Here is a 19,554-nt window from a genome sequence, read left to right as displayed (position 1 = left end):
GCATAGAGATGTAAATAAAATACACTTGTCAAATCAGAAAGTCCGTGTAGCCATTTTGTTATCTATTTAGTTAGATATATTTTCTTATGGCTTGGGGATCGAAGCTGTTCTGGAGCCTGCAGATGTGACGCTGTACATGTATTTTCCTCAATGTAGTGTGTGATTATAATCTTACTGCATTATCTGGACTCCTACATAAAGAAGCTTTTGGTGAGACGGTGTTTGTTAAAGGAGTGGAATTTATTGGAATTTGTTTCTGAAAGTTGATTTAAGCACTGGGGTGTGTATAACTATTTTATTGTCTTTATTTTCTTTACATTCCTCCAGTTTGCAGGTTGCAGATGCTGTTGACCAGAGTGACTTGATTACAATGGAGGGCTGGACAACACCATACACATAAATACCATAATCATGCACTAACGGTAAATTACCACAGTGTAACCCCTGAAATTGCCTGACGTAAAACCAACACTGAGTGTCATAACGATTTATGAGAAGCAGCCAACCTGCACACACAGATCCATATGGAGCCTATGCAGGGGGCCTGGTCTAGCAACAAAGCGGGCCCCACGTAAGACAGAAGGCCCCTCAATTCTCCATGAAGGATGGCTCGCTACGAGGGCGGCCAAGGGGGAGTCAGTTTAAAACACATACCATATGCAGTTAGGGAGAGCCTCATTTATCAGCCACTGAAATTCTCTGTTTTTTTACTCCTCGTACCCCTCCATCCCCCTATCCTCCTCTCAATCCCGGAGAGGGTACTCACCTCCTCACTGTTTGGTGCAGATGACAGGTTGCCGAGGCCCTGGTTCAACGGCCGCCCATCTCACTGCTCTTTGTCTCTGTGTAAATTACAAAAGAGAGAAGTCAGTGTGAGTAGTAGAGCTACTGTATGATAATTTAGTTAGACCAAAAAGTAGAAGTATGGCATACAAATGTATCATACAATCATGGTTGGGGAGTAACTGATTACATGTAATCAGTTATATGTAATCTGATTACAAAACATTGTAACTGTAATCAGTAATGTTACCAGCAAAATAGTATAATCAGGGTTGGGGAGTAAGTGATTCCACCTGAGCGAGTCTGACCACAAGTCAGAGACCACTATGATCGCACACCAAATGCGTTTGATGGATCCTCCTTCCATTTTATGAATATTTCCTTCTTTTGACTTAATGGTTTAAATATTTCTGTTTTATTTGAACCACGTAAAAAGCTTGACTCTTTTGCCCTTTTCTTAACTTTGCTGTCTCAGCTCTTCTTCACAGTAGGATATCATCTGGCCCGTGAATGGCACATTGTTAAGCTCACTCCACAGCAGAGGTTAGAGCATAAAAGACGCATGCAGTCACCACATTCAGCGCAAGGTTGGAAGTTATAGCATTCAACACAAGGCTGTAAATTACCTCCAGTGAACACACAAACACACTCTTCACTCAACTACACTTGGAGAGCATGGCATATCCTGATGTTTTTTTGTTTTTTTTATAAAGCTCCAGTTTCAAGCAGCAGGAGAGTAGCCCTGTGGTGACCAACCATGGCCTATGGGGAGATCATGGACAGACAGCTGTACTTTGAACTTGTTACTTCGTCGTTGCTGGGGTCAACAGCTTGGTGGCTGTGAAGAGGCAGTCTTCAAGTGAACTGCTGGACTGTTTTCACAAAGTCCCTATGGCACGATTACCTCTTGGGGACTGGAGGTGAAGCATTGTGGAGGTATCATGTATAGCTGGATTAAGGAATAACATTTATATTACAGTACATTCGGAAAGTATTCAGACCCCGTCCCTTTTCCCACATTTTGTTACTTTACATCCTTATTCTAAAATTGATTAAAACTTTTTTTTCTCATCAATCTACACACAATACCCAGTAATGACAAAGCGAAAACTGGTTTTAGAAATGTTTGCAATTATTATTTTTTGTAAGTATTAACATAAGTATTCAGACCCTTTACTTTGAGACTCGAAATTGAGCTCAGGTGCATCCTGTTTCCATTGATCATCCTTGAGATGTTTCTACAACTTGATTGGAGTCCACCTTTGGCAAATCCAATGATTGGACATGATTCGGAAAGGCACACACCTGTCTATATAAGGTCCCACAGTTGACAGTGCATGTCAGAGCAAAAACCAAGCCATGAGGTCAAAAGAATTGTCCGTAGAGCTCCGAGCCACAGAAATGGGGAAGGGTACCAAAAAATGTGTGCAGCGTTGAAGGTCCCCAAGAACACAGCAGCCTCCATCATTCTTAAATGGAAGAAGTTTCGAACCACCAAGACTCCTCCTAGTGCTGGCCACATGGCCAAACTGAGCAATCGGGGGAGAAGGGCCTTGGTCAGGGAGGTGAAAACAGCTTGGAAAATTCCAGAAAATGATGTCATGATGTCATGATGTCTTTAGAAGCTTCTGTTAGTCTAATTGTCATCATTTGAGTCAATTGGAGGTGTACCTGTGGATGTATTTCAAGGCCTACCTTCAAACTCAGTGCCTCTTTGCTTGACATCATGGGAAAATCAAAAGACATCTGCCAAGACCTCAGAAAACAATTGTAGACCTCCACAAGTCTGGTTCATCCTTGGGAGCAATTTCCAAATGCCTGAAGGTACCACGTTCATCTATACAAATAATAGTACGCAAGTATAAACACCATGGGACTATGCAGCCGTCATACCGCTCAGGAAGGAGAAGCATTCTGTCTCCTAGAGATGAATGTACTTTGGTGCGAAAAGTGCAAATCAATCCCAGAACAACCGCAAAAAAGACATTGTGAAGATGCTGGAGGAAACACGTACAAAAACATCTATATCCACAGTAAAACAAGTCCTATATCGACATAACCTGAAAGGCCGCTCAGCAAGGAAGAAGCCACTGCTCCAAAACCACCATAAAAAAGCCAGACTATGGTTTGCAACTACACATGGGGACAACGGTCGTACTTTTTGGAGAAATGTCCTCTGGTCTGATGAAACAAAAATAGAACTGTTTGGCCATAATGACCATCATTATGTTTGGAGGAAAAAGAGGGAGGCTTGCAAGCCGAAGAACACCATCCCAACGGTGAAGCACTGGGGTGGCACCATCATGTTGTGGGGGTGCTTTGCTGCAGGAGGGACTGATGCACTTCACAAAATGGATGGCATCATGAGGTAGGAAAATGATGTGGATATATTGAAGCAACATCTCAAGACATCAGTCAGGAAGTTAAAGCTTGGTCGCAAATGGGTCTTCCAAATGGACAATGACTTCCAAAGTTGTGGCAAAATGGCTTAAGGACAACAAAGTCAAGGTTTTGGTGTGGCCAGAATTCACCCAACTTATTGTGGGAAGTGTGTGGAAGGCTACCCGAAACGTTTGACCCAAGTTAAACTATTTAAAGGCAATACTACCAAATACTAATTGAGTGTATGTAAACTTCTGACCCACTGGGAATGTGATGAAAGAAATTAGAGCTAAAATAAATTATTCTCTCTACTATTATTCTGACATTTCACATTCTTAAAACAAAGTGGTGATCCTAACTGGCCTAAAACAGGGAATTTTTACTAGGATTAAAAGTCAGGAATTGTGAAAATCTGAGTTTAAATGTATTTGGCTAAGGTGTATGTAAACTTCCGACTTCAACTGTATGTAAACTTCTGACCCTCTGGAATTGTGATACAGTGAATTATAAGTGAAATAATCTGTCTGTAAACAATTGTTGGAAAAATTACTTGTGTCATGCACAAAGTAGATGTCCTAACCGACTTGCCAAAACTATAGTTTGTTAACAAGAAATTTGTGGAGTCGTTGAAAAATGAATTTTAATGACTCCAAACTTAATGTATGGTACCTTCTGACTCCAACTGTATTTAATGTGGTATTTCAGTTGTTTTTTTAATACATTTGCAAAAATTCTAAAAATGTGTTTTTGCTTTGTCATTATGGGGTATTGTGTGTAGATTGATGAGGGGGAAAAAACTATTTAATACATTTTAGAATAGGGCTGGAACGTAACAAAATGTGGAAAAAGTCAAGAGGCCTGAATACTTTCTGAATGCACTGCATATGCATAGATATAGACACAGTATATGTGTATATATACTATATGGACCCCTGTGAATGGTCCATATCATGACATGCAGTTTTACCTCCCTGTTAGAGGTTACTGGACAAAGCTTGAATTTGAAACATACTGTACATTAGAATTGGTATGACAATAAATCAGATTATTTAAAAATATATATTGTTTTTGTAGTTTCCACATGTACCTTCATGATATACTGTAACTCAGATTTTAAGATGATACACAGTTGTAAACGGTTTGTAAAGGTCTTTAGGATTCTAAGGATTCCAAATCAAACATTTCATCTGTCTGTTTGAAAAACAAGCATCCTTGTTGCAACCAATATTACAACCAATATTTACACACTCAAATCCCACATCTAGTTAAGGCACGGAGCTCACTAAGATATATGGCTTACTTTATTCATAGCACTTCAATTACAAAATCATGCATTGAGGGAAGGAATAAATTAATAATAAAACCCCTATCTGAACTTCTAATATTTTGCTTGGCGAAGGGAAACGAATTACCCTTTTCAGAACTGATGATATATTACTAGCGTTTGATCCTTGGAGGTTTCACCGTGCTCACATTCATTACTTTCAAGTGCTGAGGTGTATCTGCAATTAGAAGCATCTTGCAGTGGATTCCTGACACTACCTCAGACTTGAAACCCCAGATCATAGAATCATCACAGCATTAAGCTGCAGGAGTGAGAATGCAGGCTGTCTCCACCTCCTTATAAGATGGTAGGGAAGGCTTAAATTCAACCATGTGCCTGTAAGTGAGGGGAGCCGGTAAGCAAATGAGGACCTTTCATTAAATCAAAGGTGATTTTGTTCTTTTAATGGGAGCCCCAAAATCTGGTGCAGCAGTGAGACGTGTGATCTGTCTCGGCGGAGCCTACTGTACCTCTGCAGAGTGGTCAGGTCTATTCTTATTACTGTATGCATAATGTAATGAGTGTGCTTGTTTAATTTAATCACACAGAGTGCACACTGTATTAGTGTGTAATTTAACAACCCAGTCGTATCGCCATGTGGTCTGATAAGAAAGGGAAATAAATAATTCAATCACTAAAATGGGTGTGCATGTGAATGATGTTAGTAGTTTAAGAATGGCAGTCACACAGACCTATGCTGTTCTGTAAGTCATTTTTTATTGTGGCATGTTCTATAATACCGACATTAGTTCGTGCCACTTGTCCCTATATATTTACTCCTATATTTTACTTCCCAAACTCTTCAGAATACTGCAAATGTATTATCTTCCTCAAGCTCTATGTCGATTGGTCATGATGGGACAAAATGGATGTTGTGTTGTTGCATATCAGAGAGGCAAAGTAGCTTCGGCCAAAGAACACACTGAGCCATTATGTTAAAGTAAACGACAGCACTTCCTAATGTCGTTTGGCAGTGGTAACACTGGGCAATTAGGCTCTCTCTTAATGTGAAGCTGGGAGCATTTCTCCTCAAGGTTAGCGCCTCATTTCCCCACGATGGGTCTGCCGGGTCGCAGCTGATGCATTTTGGGAGCTCGGTTAGGACAGGTGTCCGCCACCTTGGAAACTTCTCCTTGCAGCTGGCACCAGCTGGCACCCCTGATGCCCCATCCGGACGGTCTGCTATCTCCTCTCCGCCAAGGGGGGCTTGTCAAGGGCAGCCCCAGTACAAGCTCACTCACAGGGCACCCATGCCATGACATGACCTGGCCACTAGGGGACCATGCAGGCCAGCAGTGATGGGGAGGAGTAATGTGGTGCAGCAGCAGCATGCCTGTTTGGAGACCTACTCTAGCATCCCTAATGGACCGGCAATGATGAGGCCCAGCAGTGCCAGAGGGTCAAAGGCAGCTTCAGTGGAGGACACTGCACAGCACACACTGGGGTACAGAGTATGCATTGTGTGAAGGTGGTCTCTTTGGATGTAGAAGATATTCTTCCACTTTTAGAGGTAAATGGAAGATGAATAAGAAGTGATCCACTATCAAACCATGTTAGTACTGTACAATACTAGCTTAATGTAAAGAGAAAGCTTGATTTCAAAATAAATGCTAAATAATAAACAGAAGCATTGTGAATGGAAACAGACTGAGGTGTTTATAGTCTGGAGTAATCGCCTCACATCATAACCACATTATCTACCAGGCAAAGCACCATAGTGATTCCCGTTTCATAATGTGTGGTACATTTCTTAATACGTCTTTAATGGGGAGAGGGGTACCACTCTTTTTCAAAGGCTTCCTATGCTGACCATTATCTGAAATCAACCGTAATGAAAGCAAAGTTTAATGTTAATGACCATCATCATAGCGACCACCCTGTCAGCCAAATGACCATGCATTTCTTACTTGACTATGTGACTACATTTGTTTGTGCTATGTGATCACCATTCAAACCTAATACTGAAACTATGTTGGTCTTTTAAAGTTATTAGCACCATTCAGTGTACCATCATTACCCTTATAATGGATAATATCCATGCAGAGACTTCATAGTCTACATACATACAAAGTGTTCGCCCTCATAATAATTTGTGATAACACACAGTGACTCGTCGTGTCGGATGCCACATAGATCCTTTGAAGTGCAGACTGTTGATTACTGTAAATTAGAGGTGTTTCAGGGTGGATCATGGGTAATTATATGCAGTGCACCCTGGGGAGCAGTAGTAGGACTCAGGAGACAGCGACTCCACACAAGAGAGAGACTACAGAGAGAGCAACACATGCTAGGCCATCGACTCACAGTGACTGCACAGATATACAACAGGGCTATCTTTTAATTGCAATCTCAGTGATGTACAGAATGTCACAGAATCCCTATCAATCATCCACATGAAAAGTTGGCATATTGGTATGTAACTGAACAGTATCATGTCCTACTGAACATAAGCTGCTTAAAGAAAACATAAGGTGCATCCATTGTTCGTTTTTTTCAAACTATTACACTACCCGGTAGCTACTAATCAATGTAACATAATCAAAGTAAGATACAAAAGTTAGCTATAAAATCAAAATGAGATATAATCAAAGTTGACAATTGAATAGGCTTTAGAACAATATCCATGACAATGAGTGATAAGGAGCTGGTTTGATAGCACAAACAGACCGACACTGTAATTGCAGGTATACAATTAAATTGGTCACATTAGCAACTGAAATACAAATTGATGGAGAACATGAACAGGACTGTCAAGAGTTCAATAGAATTGGCAAGGTTAATAAAGACAATAAAAATAGCATTTTCTAGGCCTAAATATACAGTATGTTTTTATAATCGTCCTTATGGCGCACATTTACATTGGAAATAGAATTCAAATTAGAATGCAATGTGTGGAAAAGTTTTCAATCACGCTGGGAGCCCAGCAATCTCTTTCTCTTCACTTGAGCTCATTTCTCCACTAATGACTTTGCCCTCTGATGCAAGCCAAGGGATCGGCAAAGGTCCTTGAAACAAAAAGGGAAATATAGCAATTACTGGGACTTTCATTGGCAAGAAAAGAGATTAAAAACCATGTGGTTGTATAAGCACCAGAGTTGCAAACACTGACTTGTTTCCCTAATACTCATATATTCAAACTGCAGTCCTGTTTTCAATACAGAATGTGTGTTATTTTCACTACCTTAATTCATTCTCCTTACTATATAATGGTATCAAATGTATTATGTATTACTAATCACATGATTATAGCCTTTGGTGGTAGCAATGCATGTTGATTTAAAAATGCTGTGCATGTACAGCAGAAAATCTATTGCTTTTTAAGACTGGCCTAAGGGACTTTAATTCTCCCTTAGCCTCTATATACCCATTGACACAAAGGGTCCCTAAACAATTTCAAAGTATTACTTTATTTTCTCTAATATAATCCACCCCCTTTATTAAATCTTCCACCTTCTGGGACTTTAGTGATATAATCATATTACAGTGCTAAGATGTTTACATTTGAGAGACAGGCAGCTTTACTTGTTATGAACATGTAGCTTATACCCTAAGGACCGTTAGAATACGTGTGCATGCTATTTGGCCTGAATTAGGGGTCACCATTACCTCGGGGTATCAAAACCTGACTGAGCAGAAAATGGCTCCTGATATTCACAGATGAGATCTATTATACAAATAAACATGCTTGTAAATATTCACCAGTCAAACCATTTAGAATGGAAAATATTGGTTTGGTCGGAGGTCAGTGATAATGTCTCTAGAGGAAGTCCCATTAGAACAGGACCAACGCTGACAATAGGAAACACATCACAGGGGACTGGAGAGAACATTAAGAGTTTTACATGTTTGACTGCAGGACAGCAATGATACCAGGGAGATGAATGATGGGTACTTATCATACTGGACTGATCCGGTTTAGACACCATAACCATTGGAAAATAATAGTTACAATCATTTGAGGCTCAACTGAATCAGAACTGCATTGCTGCAGCATATTATACTGTTTCATGTGGTTAACTACAAATAATGCATTGGACCCTCAGAGTAGCCAAACCTCACAAAAATGTGTAACATTTGTTTGACTAGTGGTCTCTGTGACAGGCCTACATGGCCTAAAATTATTGTATCATGTTGATGTCAAACTACAGTGTTATCTATTTTTTTTTTTTTTTTTTATCTCTAGCCTTATATCTGAAAAACCAGGAACAATGTGCTCTGACAGACATATTGTTTATAAGAGAGTCGTGGTCTCACTAATTTGACACAGTTGTCAGAGATAAAGCTCCTTAGAGAGTGTGGCCATGCTCTGGGTAAGAATGGGGATTACATTAACACCCCCACCTACCTTTACATCCTGTGACCTCAATAGTGCAGAATAAAACATACTCCATGACTGAATCAAAGACAACTTCCTGCTTCTCGCCTCATTTTATGGACTTGGTGGTCTCCTAAAAAGGTGTTTTTTTTTATTTTGTGTTTTACATTGTTGAAATAGAGTGAATGATCCTAAACAATATTGTAGAATGTAACTGACCTATTTGGATATGTCATCTTCATGTTTAGACACCTTGGAAACTTTACTGCAATTAGCGCAAACACCATGAAACACAGTTAGAATAACCATTCGAATGTACACGTTTACTGATAATGTTGTAAAATCTCTCATGTAAATATTGCAAATGAATGGAAAAGGACACCCGCCACAACAAGCTTTACACAATGTAGCAATACGCTTAGTACAATTTAATTTCCTATCAAATGGCAGGACACAGAAAATCAAATCAACAGTGAAATAGATCATATCATATTCTAATGAAAACATCATGTGCTCTTAAAATGTCTGTCCCCCTGTGCAGCCAGTCAGCCGGTGAGTCTTCCCCAGATGACGTGATGAATAGGGAACACTGATGGAATATGCATCAAAGTCGAGCTCATGATTTATGTAATAGCAGTCACTTGGACACTGATTAGCTGCTCTGTCAAGCGTGTAATACGAGAGGCACAACCCCTGGTTTATCAGTCATTTATCTGAAGAGTGTCCTGGTATTATCACTAGATCGTAATGTCATCATTATGCTGCGCAGTATGTGCGGGCTAGTGTGTCACAGCGTCGGCCACAGAGCCTGTCAAGAGTTCAAGCCTCTGCATTTGCAAAGTGCTCAGACATTCATAACACTGTGTCAACTGTAAAATAGGAAAAGCCACATCATTTCAGAAAAAGCAGGACAGAGGCACTGAATAAGTGTACACCAGTATTGGGTATAGAGATTTATGGCATCACCACTTTTAGAGGGGTTGGGAATGTAATGTAGGGGTCAAGTTTATTCGGTAGATGGATGTAAATAATAAAGCAGCACTAAGCGTAGAACTTCTTTTTTTTAATCTCATACAATACTGTAAATATAAGGGATTTAATAGGAACAGTTCACACCTACTGCACATTACAGGAACTCCACAGTGTGAGGCCCAGGAAGCATTTTCTTCCTGATTAAATTCACACTCACATACCTGTGAAAGAATGAGGGTGTTCATATCTCCCAGGACTTTCCTCTACTCCTCAAGCATGCTGGGTATCATACATGACTGCAGCTCCACTCACGTCAACACCAGGAGATGTCTGTGAACACAGGAAAAGGGCGAGACTGAGACAGACAGTATAGGATAGAGCCATGAAAATCATACGTACAGGAGCGGATGGATGAAATTGCTCATAAACAATTTCTGTCTTCATGAAAAAGGTCCTGTTATTCTCACAAACATCTGGTGCCATAGGCTACACTAAAAGGAAGCTGTACTCTGTAAGTCCATCAACACCTCACACAAACAAAAATAGTGAGGGAAACCGAACAGGAAAAGTAGCTCTTTGAGTTTTAAACAAAAGAGATCAGCCTTGCTGCCAACAAAGACAGGGTACCACACCTTTACACTGATGCTGCTCACAATCAAAGGAACAGCCGTCACTAGTGGAACTATGTTTTTAAAGGATATCTTAAAAAGATTCAAATGTGTGTCATTGATGGAAAACAATCGGGACTGAAAGCTTTACTGTACAGGTCATTCACACACACATTATTCATTTGACCCCACCATGGTCAGAGTTTTTCCTGTTTTGTCAAATATTTCCACTCCTTTGATTTGAATGAATACTACTCTGGTGATGCTTAATTCAATGGAATGCATATGGCTTTGATGTTTCAAAACAGCATCAGGCATATACAATGGGTGAGTACACGAGTATGACGGATATATATGTATAAATTGTTTTTAACTTCTTAATGCTAATTTGAGTTACTACAACATCTTTGTTTGCTAAAATTGGATTAGAAAAACTCCAATGTTAAATGCTGTAAGAGCAGCATAGGTCTGGCTATATTGTTGATGGTAATCATCATAATTAAGCCAGCAAGGCATCATGGCCCAGCATTTCCAGCAGAGGGGGCTGCTTACTGCAATCATATGGTGATTAATTGAGCTTGATTCTCACCATGCTGTGAACATAAGCTGTCCTACATGTAGGTATGTGAATAAAGGTCGCAATGCCTCTAATATTCCCTAACTCACTTACTTATAGCCTACATCATCAGAATCACATGCAGAATTAAGAAAAGTTTAATTTATATTATCACTCATGCAAGCTAATATCAAACCAGGTTATGTTAAATTTTATTAATTGTGAAGGTTCCTCTAATTAGCTAACAAGAGACAAAAAGCAGGTTTAGAGCAGCAAAATGCAAATGACTCTTAGAAATTGCACAAAAAAGTAAATGGCAAGGCTGAGAATCATCTTTCATTGAAATGTCAGAGATAAATGGCTCAAATGTCACATCAATTAAAACGGGGGACAGTTAGTAGTTCATTAAAGAGAGAGCCATATTGCACCGTCGGGTAGCGCTGCCAACCCTTACTATCTGGGGCAGACTGGCAGCGGGTCCAGATGGCACGGAAATCCTCACAGATTTCAAAATGGTCTCTGCAGGGGTGGCGTTTTCTCCCCACTCCCACCCTTACCACTGAGTGTGGTGTGGGCCTTGCCTGGCTTGCCACACACAAAAGCTCAATTGGAAGCTTGGATGGAAATATGGTATAGAGAAAGTGTAGAGAGTAGGCTACCTGCTGCAAGCTAATGAAGATAAATTATTTATGAGTGGATCTAAGAAGTACCAGGCAAGTTTGTTACAAGGTTTGAACAAATGTTTTCATTGAAGTATTCTATAGGGTGAGATTTTTTATTTATTTTTATTCTACCAGCTTTTTTAAAATTGTATTATGTATACAGGCTACATGTTTATGACAAACTGTATATTATTTTCTGAATAATATAGTGTATGTATGCTTTTAGTAGGCTACATTATATTATCTCACTGTGGGAAATGGAGGGGGAAGCATGTCTATCCAATGATCAAGTAAAGATAAAGTAGATGCAGCCGTTTGCCTCTTTTGATTGGCTGCCTAATAGACGTTGTGGAAGAAACCAGGAAACAACTAGCTACACAGGGTGCAGGAAAGTATTTGGAAGCATTTGGGCATTATAAAGTTTAAAGCTATGCTACATTCTTGTTTGTTATTTTCCTGACAATATTAGGCTACTGTAAAAAAAAAAAAAAAAAGGGAGTCGATGTCCGCACCGCCGAAACATTTGAATTATCGTACAAAGAAAATCCCCATAAAAAGTTGTTTGTTTAACTAGAGATGTGTTTTTTTTGCATAGGCTGCGTCTCAATCCACCACATCCACCAATGTCTGCTATCTGCATCTGCTGTGAAAGGTGTCAGAGCACCAGCAGTGTTTGTCAGACCATGAGTCATCCCAAACGGTTTGGCCTAGAAACTATTATGACCCCTCTATGGAAAGATGAGACTCACGAACACTTACATGTTTTGCTCTAGTACGCCCACAAGCCTCACAACACTCGTCTGAAGGTAGCCCTGTACCAGTTACCAGTTGTTTTTTATGGAAGTAGTTTAGTGCCAAAAAAGGGACTAAATATGTGTAAAAACAACAACAACAAAAAATCCTGATCTTTCTTTTATCTGTCAGATATAGGACAGATGCTCTTTGATAGTAAAAAAAATGTATCTGTTTTTCCAAGTATGAATCTGTTATTCAGTGCATTTCTATGGGCTAATAGCAGAAAGGACAAATTCAATGTTTCATCAAATATTTTTTTATATATATTTTTTATATACCTAAAAGTGTCCTTAAATCCCCCTGGATGGCAAGTAGCCTGTCGGTTAAGAGTGTTGGGCCATTAACCAAAGGTTGCTGGTTCAAATCCATTTAAGGCAGCGCCCAGCACTGCTCTGATTCAGAGGTTAAATGTGGAAGATGCATTCAGTTGTGCAACTGACTAGGTGTCCTCTTTGCCTTCAACCCCAGCTTAGACTCTCTGGGGTTTTAATGTCACTACAATAACAAGACACCTGTCATACATGTTCACTACTTATTTTTCTGTTAGAAAATATAAACGTGCACTCACCTGATGCACTTCATTTACCTGTGAATTTCTGCATAAGCGTGAATTCCTAAGTCTTTTGCAGATGATTTGGCCTTACGAGGCAATCCAAATCTCGTCTTGCTGACAACTGACACTAGCCCAGAGACGGAATTGGAGGTATTGTGTGTAGATTGATGAAGGAACAAAAACAATTTAATACATTTTAGAATAAGGCTGTAATGTAACAAAATGTTGAAACAGTCAAGGGGTCTGAATACTTTTCGAATACACTATTTGTTTCCGAAAACACCACACAGAGAGAAAGTTCCACAACAGTGTCATTGAGGCATGCGTTGATACTGATAGGATCAAAAAGAAATGCCACGCTGCTCTCTGATCAGCTTTCGACATTCAAATCTTACCTTAACATTAAAATGATTCCACAATACTGATGAGGGATCAGCTCCAAGAAAGATATGTTCATCTATGGCTGCAAATATTGAAGTGGCTTATTCTAATGAGTACCCCCAAAAATGCACAAAATCCAGAATTTGCACATCATGAAATATATTGAGACAAATTACAGACAGTAGCCTGGAAGTAGCAAAATAGAATTGAATGAATTGAATGAACATGAAATGTATTTCAATAAGATTGAAATAGGCCTATAGCCTACTGTATTTCTATTTTAATTCAGTCATTTCAGTTTTGATTTTAAGCATATTTTATACATCGCTTGTTTGTATCAGTTGTAAAGACATTGGCAACTTTGTATTTGCAGTAAACTTTGATCAGTAGTCACAGAGAGGAGGATAAACCATGTAATTCTGTGTTTAGCAGAGATCTACTGTAAATAAGGTGACACTGGATTGCAAAAAAAGCATATAACGACTCAGTTAGCTGTTCTACTAGTGGTCTGAGACAGGCGTTAGATTATGATTGTATTCAAATGCAATGTTTATATCGATGGTTTTGGGAACAAATTGAGAACAAAGAAAGTATTTTTGAAATATCCGTGTCCAGTTGCACAGGGTTCTACAGAATCCAGGGAAACTCAGAAAGAGAGTAAATCCAGGAGGTTTCTCAAATTACAGCTGCCACACACCTAGCATTTTCCAGTATCTTTGCAGGAACTAGTCATTTCTATGCTACAAGGCCGCGTGTAGAAGTAGATGACAGTGCATCACACGGTGTGAGCAAAACGAAGATCTGCACACATGCAAGATGCATATCTCACTCGATACAAAAAATGGATTTAATATCTTCTGAATATTGTATGTTTTTTTGTAGAATCACTGGAAACGGAGATTTTTAAGATACTTAAACTATCGCCAAGAATAGGTTAGTTGAAAGATCAATGGCGGCCGTTTATATTGAGCTTTCCTGAAACGCACAGTAATGGACACCAGAAATCTTTGGTTATATCACATTATCTGGCGTACAATCTGTAGCTATAAGTAGACCAGACCCAGCTGCTATTGCATTGTTGTCTATGGGAGACACACTCAGTTGTTACACCAGCCTTCGTTTTGGCTCCCCCTCCTGTCAAGCTCAAGCGTTTGGCATCGCCGGCTTTCGAGCTGCTGCCGAACCAACTGCTTGCAAACGCCCTTCACTCATCAACCCCAGACGTGTCTTGTCATCATTACACACACCTCGTTCCAATCCCCACTCTATCACTGTATATATACTCCCTCTGCCATTTGTCTTTGTCGGTCATTGCAAATGTTACTTGTTTTCATGAAAGGAATCTCTTCTACTAAACTCAGCAAAAAAAGAAACGTCCCTTTTTCAGGACCCTGTCTTTCAAAGATAATTCGTAAAAATCCAAATAACTTCACAGATCTTCATTGTAAAGGGTTTAAATACTGTTTCCCATGTGTGTTCAATGAACCATAATCAATTAATGAACATGCACCTGTGGAACAGTTGTTAAGACACTACCAGCTTACAGACGTTGGGCAATTAAGGTCACAGTTATGAAAACTTAGCACACTAAAGAGGCCCTTATTCTGACTCTGAAAAACTCCAAAAGAAAGATGCCCAAGGTCCCTGCTCATCTGCGTGAGCGTGCCTTAGGAGGCATGAGGACTGCAGATGTGGCCAGGGCAATAAATTGCAATGTCCGTACTGTGAGACGCCTAAGACAGCGATACAGGGAGACAGGACGGACAGCTGATTGTCCCCGCAATGGCAGACCACGTGTAACAACACCTGCACAGGATCGGTACATCCGAACATCACACCTGCGGGACATGTACAGGATGGCAACAACAACTGTCCGAGTTACACCAGAACACACAATCCCTCCATCAGTGCTCAGACTGTCCTCAATAAGCTGAGAGAGGCTGGACTGAGGGCTTGTAGGCCTGTTGCAAGGCAGGTCTTCACCAGACATCACCGGCAACAATGTCGCCTATGGGCACAAACCCACCGTCGCTGGACCAGACAGGACTGGCAAAAAGTGCTCTTCACTGATGAGTAGCGGTTCTGTCTCACCAGGGGTGAGCGTTGGATTCGCGTTTATCGTCGAAGGAATGAGCGTTACACCAAGGCCTGTACTCTGGAGCAGGATCGATTTGGAGGTGGAGGGTACGTCATGGTCTGAGGCGGTGTGTCACAGCATCATCGGACTGAGCTTGTTGTCATTGCAAGCAATCTCAACGCTGTGCATTACAGGGAAGACATCCTCCTGACTCATGTGGTACCTTTCCTGTAGGCTCGTCCTGACATGATCCTCAAGCATGACATTGCCACTGGCAAATCTGGTGCAGTCTATTAGGAGGAGATGCACTGCAGTACTTAATGCAGCTGGTGGCCACACCAGATACTGACTGTTACTTTTGATTTTGACCCCCCTTTGTTCAGGGACACATTATTAAATTTCTGTAGTCACATGTCTGTTGAACTTGTTCAGTTTATGTCTCAGTTGTAGAATCTTGTTATGTTCATACAAATATTTACACATGTTAAGTTTGCTGAAAATAAACGCAGTTGACATTGAGAGGACGTTTCTTTTTTTGCTGAGTTTATTTCCTGAGTACTTTATATTTTACACTTTGGGTTCGCCCTGTGCCTTTTTGTTCATGAAGATAATTCACTCCTCCATGGCCTGGGTTTCAGCCACGACAGAGGGTAGATGCATCTGCGTGGGGGCGCAGAGCCTGCAAGCAGGTTGATGGAACAGTACCAGGGGCAATGAGGAGGTTTAGGAATTCCTCCGGGATGTTGGGCTGAAGGACAACCACAGGACTCTCAACCGACGTGGTGCACTGGTGATGAAGAAGTGGATGGTCTGCTGATGGATGGACTCCATGGTGAGGGTGAGTAGTTTGGTGATGTGTGTGATGGTCCCAGAACCTAATTGCCGAATATTGAGGGCTTGAACCGGGAAAGGGGAGGAGAGCGGGTATGAGGTGATGTTGAGAAGGGTGGCAAGGGTCTGGTCAATAAAGTTCCCCGTGGCACCGGAATCCACTAATGCTGTAGAAACAGTACATGAGGGACAGTCAACTAGTGCAATCGCGACCAAAAAGTTTTGTCAGAAAGTGATGAAGAGGCGATACTCACACCTGCCGCTGGAGGTGGAAGATCAAGGGACCGTCCCTCTTCTCTCGTGGATCCCGAGTTGGGACATATCAGACACTGCTGGAGTTGGTTCCCTCATTGGACACAATAGAGACAAAGCTCCAGCCGCGGGGAGGCGTGTGACCCCTACCTCCATGGGTTCAGGCTCTGATCCAAAGTGTTCACTGAGGGAGGGAGGGAGGGAAGCGATGAGAGTGCCGAAGCTCCTGAAGAAGGCTATCCAGACAAATGGCTATCGCGATGAGTGCGTCCAAGGAGAGTTTGTCATCTCAACAGGCCAGTTGTGTCTGAACCTCCTTGACCAGTCCTCTTCCGAATAGCATATGAAGCGCCGGCTCTTTCCATCCGCTAGATGCTGTCTACTATCTGGAAGGTGAGCGCGTACTTGGCAGCAGTCTGGTCCTTCTGCCGTAGTTGGCGTAGGCGCTCACCCCACTCTCTGCCCACCGGTGGATGATCGAAGATACCTCTGAACCGAGCCATGAACCCCTCATACGAATCCATCTCCTCTTCTCCTATCTCCCAGACAGCCGTGGCCCATTCCAACACCCACCCAGTCAGCAGAGAAATAACCATGGCAACCTTGGACCTCTCGATGATAGGAGCTCCCATCTGGTGCGAAAAGTAGAGGGAGCACTGTAGTAGGAAACCACGGCATTTAGATGGGGTTCCGTCATATTTATCCAGTAGGGACAAATGGGCACCGCTGACCTGGGCAGGTTGCTGAATGGGCTGGTGTGCTGGCTCGCTGGGTCGACTAGTGGTAGAGTATCCTCCGCTAGTTGAAGGCAAAGCCTCTCCCGTAAGTTCAAGAGGTTAATCACTGCGAATAACCTCTTCCATAGCCGTCCACAGTTGTGCCAGCTGGTCGGGGTGTTGACAAAGAAAGTATCCCTGCTCGTCAACCGTCTGCGAGATGTTCTGATTTCCTGCTGCTTCCATTTTGCAAGGCAGTATTCTGTAAAGTAAATGCTGGGAGTTGAGAAGCAGGTGCAGGTGGTAAGTTTAATTTAACAAGAAACATGGAACGATACTGCCTGTGGAAATAACCTAAGGGAGTGCCAGATAAAGGGGAGGTACGTAATGAGTGAGGTAATGGAGACCAGGTGTGACTAAAGATTAAGCGCAGGTGCGCATAATGATGAATGCCAGGTGCACTTGATGATGGTTCCCAGGACCGGTGGTTAGTAAACCAGCAACGTCGAACGCCGGAGGGCAGGAGCGGGAGTAGACGTGACAGTACTGTATATACATAGCTACCTCAAATATCTCGTACCCCTGCACATCGACTCTACTGTAGACTTGTACTCGTTATTTTTTTTTCATTATTCACTGTGTATTTATTCCTTGTGTCACTATTTCTATTTTATCTTTTTTTATCATTATTTTTAATAACTCTGCATTGTTGGAAAATACCCTAAAGTAAGCATTTCACTGTTGGTCTACACCAGGGTTCTCCAACAGGTCGATCGCGAGCTACCAGTCACTCGCAACCCACCTATGAGTAGTTGGTCAAACAATTCTGAAAGTACATCATAAATTGTCATAAACAAATCTCACAAGTATCAGACACCGCAAGCTCCCAGCTACTATTTAATCAAATCAACATTGACATTATCCCACCCCTGGTTAGCCACTATTGGCTTAAAAAGCCAAAGCAAACACAATATCTGACAATTAATTTCAAGCAATATTGCCCATTTGTCTCTGTGGTGCGCATTTGTCTATCACTCTTTGTGTAGCCAGTTTATATGATAACCCTCTTGTGGGTTGACAGAAATACTTTCCCCAAAACCTTCCCAATTAAATGTTAACTGCAAAGTAGGCTTACCTGGCAGAAGTATATCATGTGTAAGTATATAATTTGTATCTATTAATCATTTGCTAAATTTTCCATGAAATGAGCAGCAGCAGTACAGAACCATCACTGGACCAGCACATTAGCACATTCCTCACTCGCTAGATGTGCAATTAAATGTCCAGATGTGCAATTAAAGGAGAATTGTTTTAGTTTTCTTCCAGACCTCAAATAAATTGTCTTCCGGTGTGATTTCAGCATTGATTTGGACTCAGAATGTCCAATATCGTTGTTTCTCTATGAACAATTGTAATTTTAAGAGTGAAAAACATTTAGAGTTATTTATTAACCATTGTTATAACGGGGATATTGTTTTCTGCTTACAATGCCTGCAGTATTGCAGTCGGCCTTGAACTTTCTGGCTTCAATGGGTGCATTTGAGTGGTAAGGCAAAAGCAACTGACTAGACGAAAGTAGAGGAGTGAAGTCAGTTGAGGTGCATCTGCGACAGCCGAAAGTCAGACACAAATGTGATTCTCTAAATGCAAGGCTCAGATCAACATGGCAGTGTTGCCATTGTTTATAAATGTTTTATTCCCCCAAAATTCTAAATTTACATAGCTTCAACCCCCATATCACACACTCACAAACTGAAATCACATGTGTGTACATTGTAAAAGCAATAAAAAAGAGCATCAAATATCACATTAATTTGTATATATCTACTGTATACATGAATCGTAGCAAAGTTGTTTCCTGCTTCAGTTATGTCTTTGGTCGCATGGGTCATGCAAAAACACCCTAATTATTGGTTGGCAATAGAGCCTCCCACAATGCAGGCGATGGCTGCAGGATAAAGTTGGTAAAGAACAACTGCAGAAACTTTGCTGTCGACTGCAATTAAAACTTGCATGACCTTTGATCACATCATTTTTTGTTCATGCAGTCGACATGTAGGGGCAAGTCGGACAGTTTTTTACCCCATAATGCAACACACTTTGAAAGGCGGTTACCAACAATGGTCAGCGACTTGAAAATAATTATCTGTTCAAACGTGCCCAATGAGAGGGGCAGTCGATCATCACGAGTTGCCAAAGCCACAGAGTGGGTGACTTATGTCCCATGAGTTTCTTTCAGAACCCCTCCTAGAACCCCACCTGTTTTGGTTGTTGTTAGTGACTCTTTGTTAGTTCCTCCATCTGTTGAGTTACAATTTTGGGTTTCTTGCTGGGGAACATAGCACTT

The sequence above is a fragment of the Salmo salar genome, chromosome 01 (genome assembly GCF_965601325.2).
Source record: "Salmo salar chromosome 01, fSalSal1, whole genome shotgun sequence".
NCBI lineage: Eukaryota > Metazoa > Chordata > Actinopteri > Salmoniformes > Salmonidae > Salmo > Salmo salar.
The sequence above is the reverse complement of the archived record's forward strand: the minus strand, read 5'-3'. Positions refer to the sequence as shown.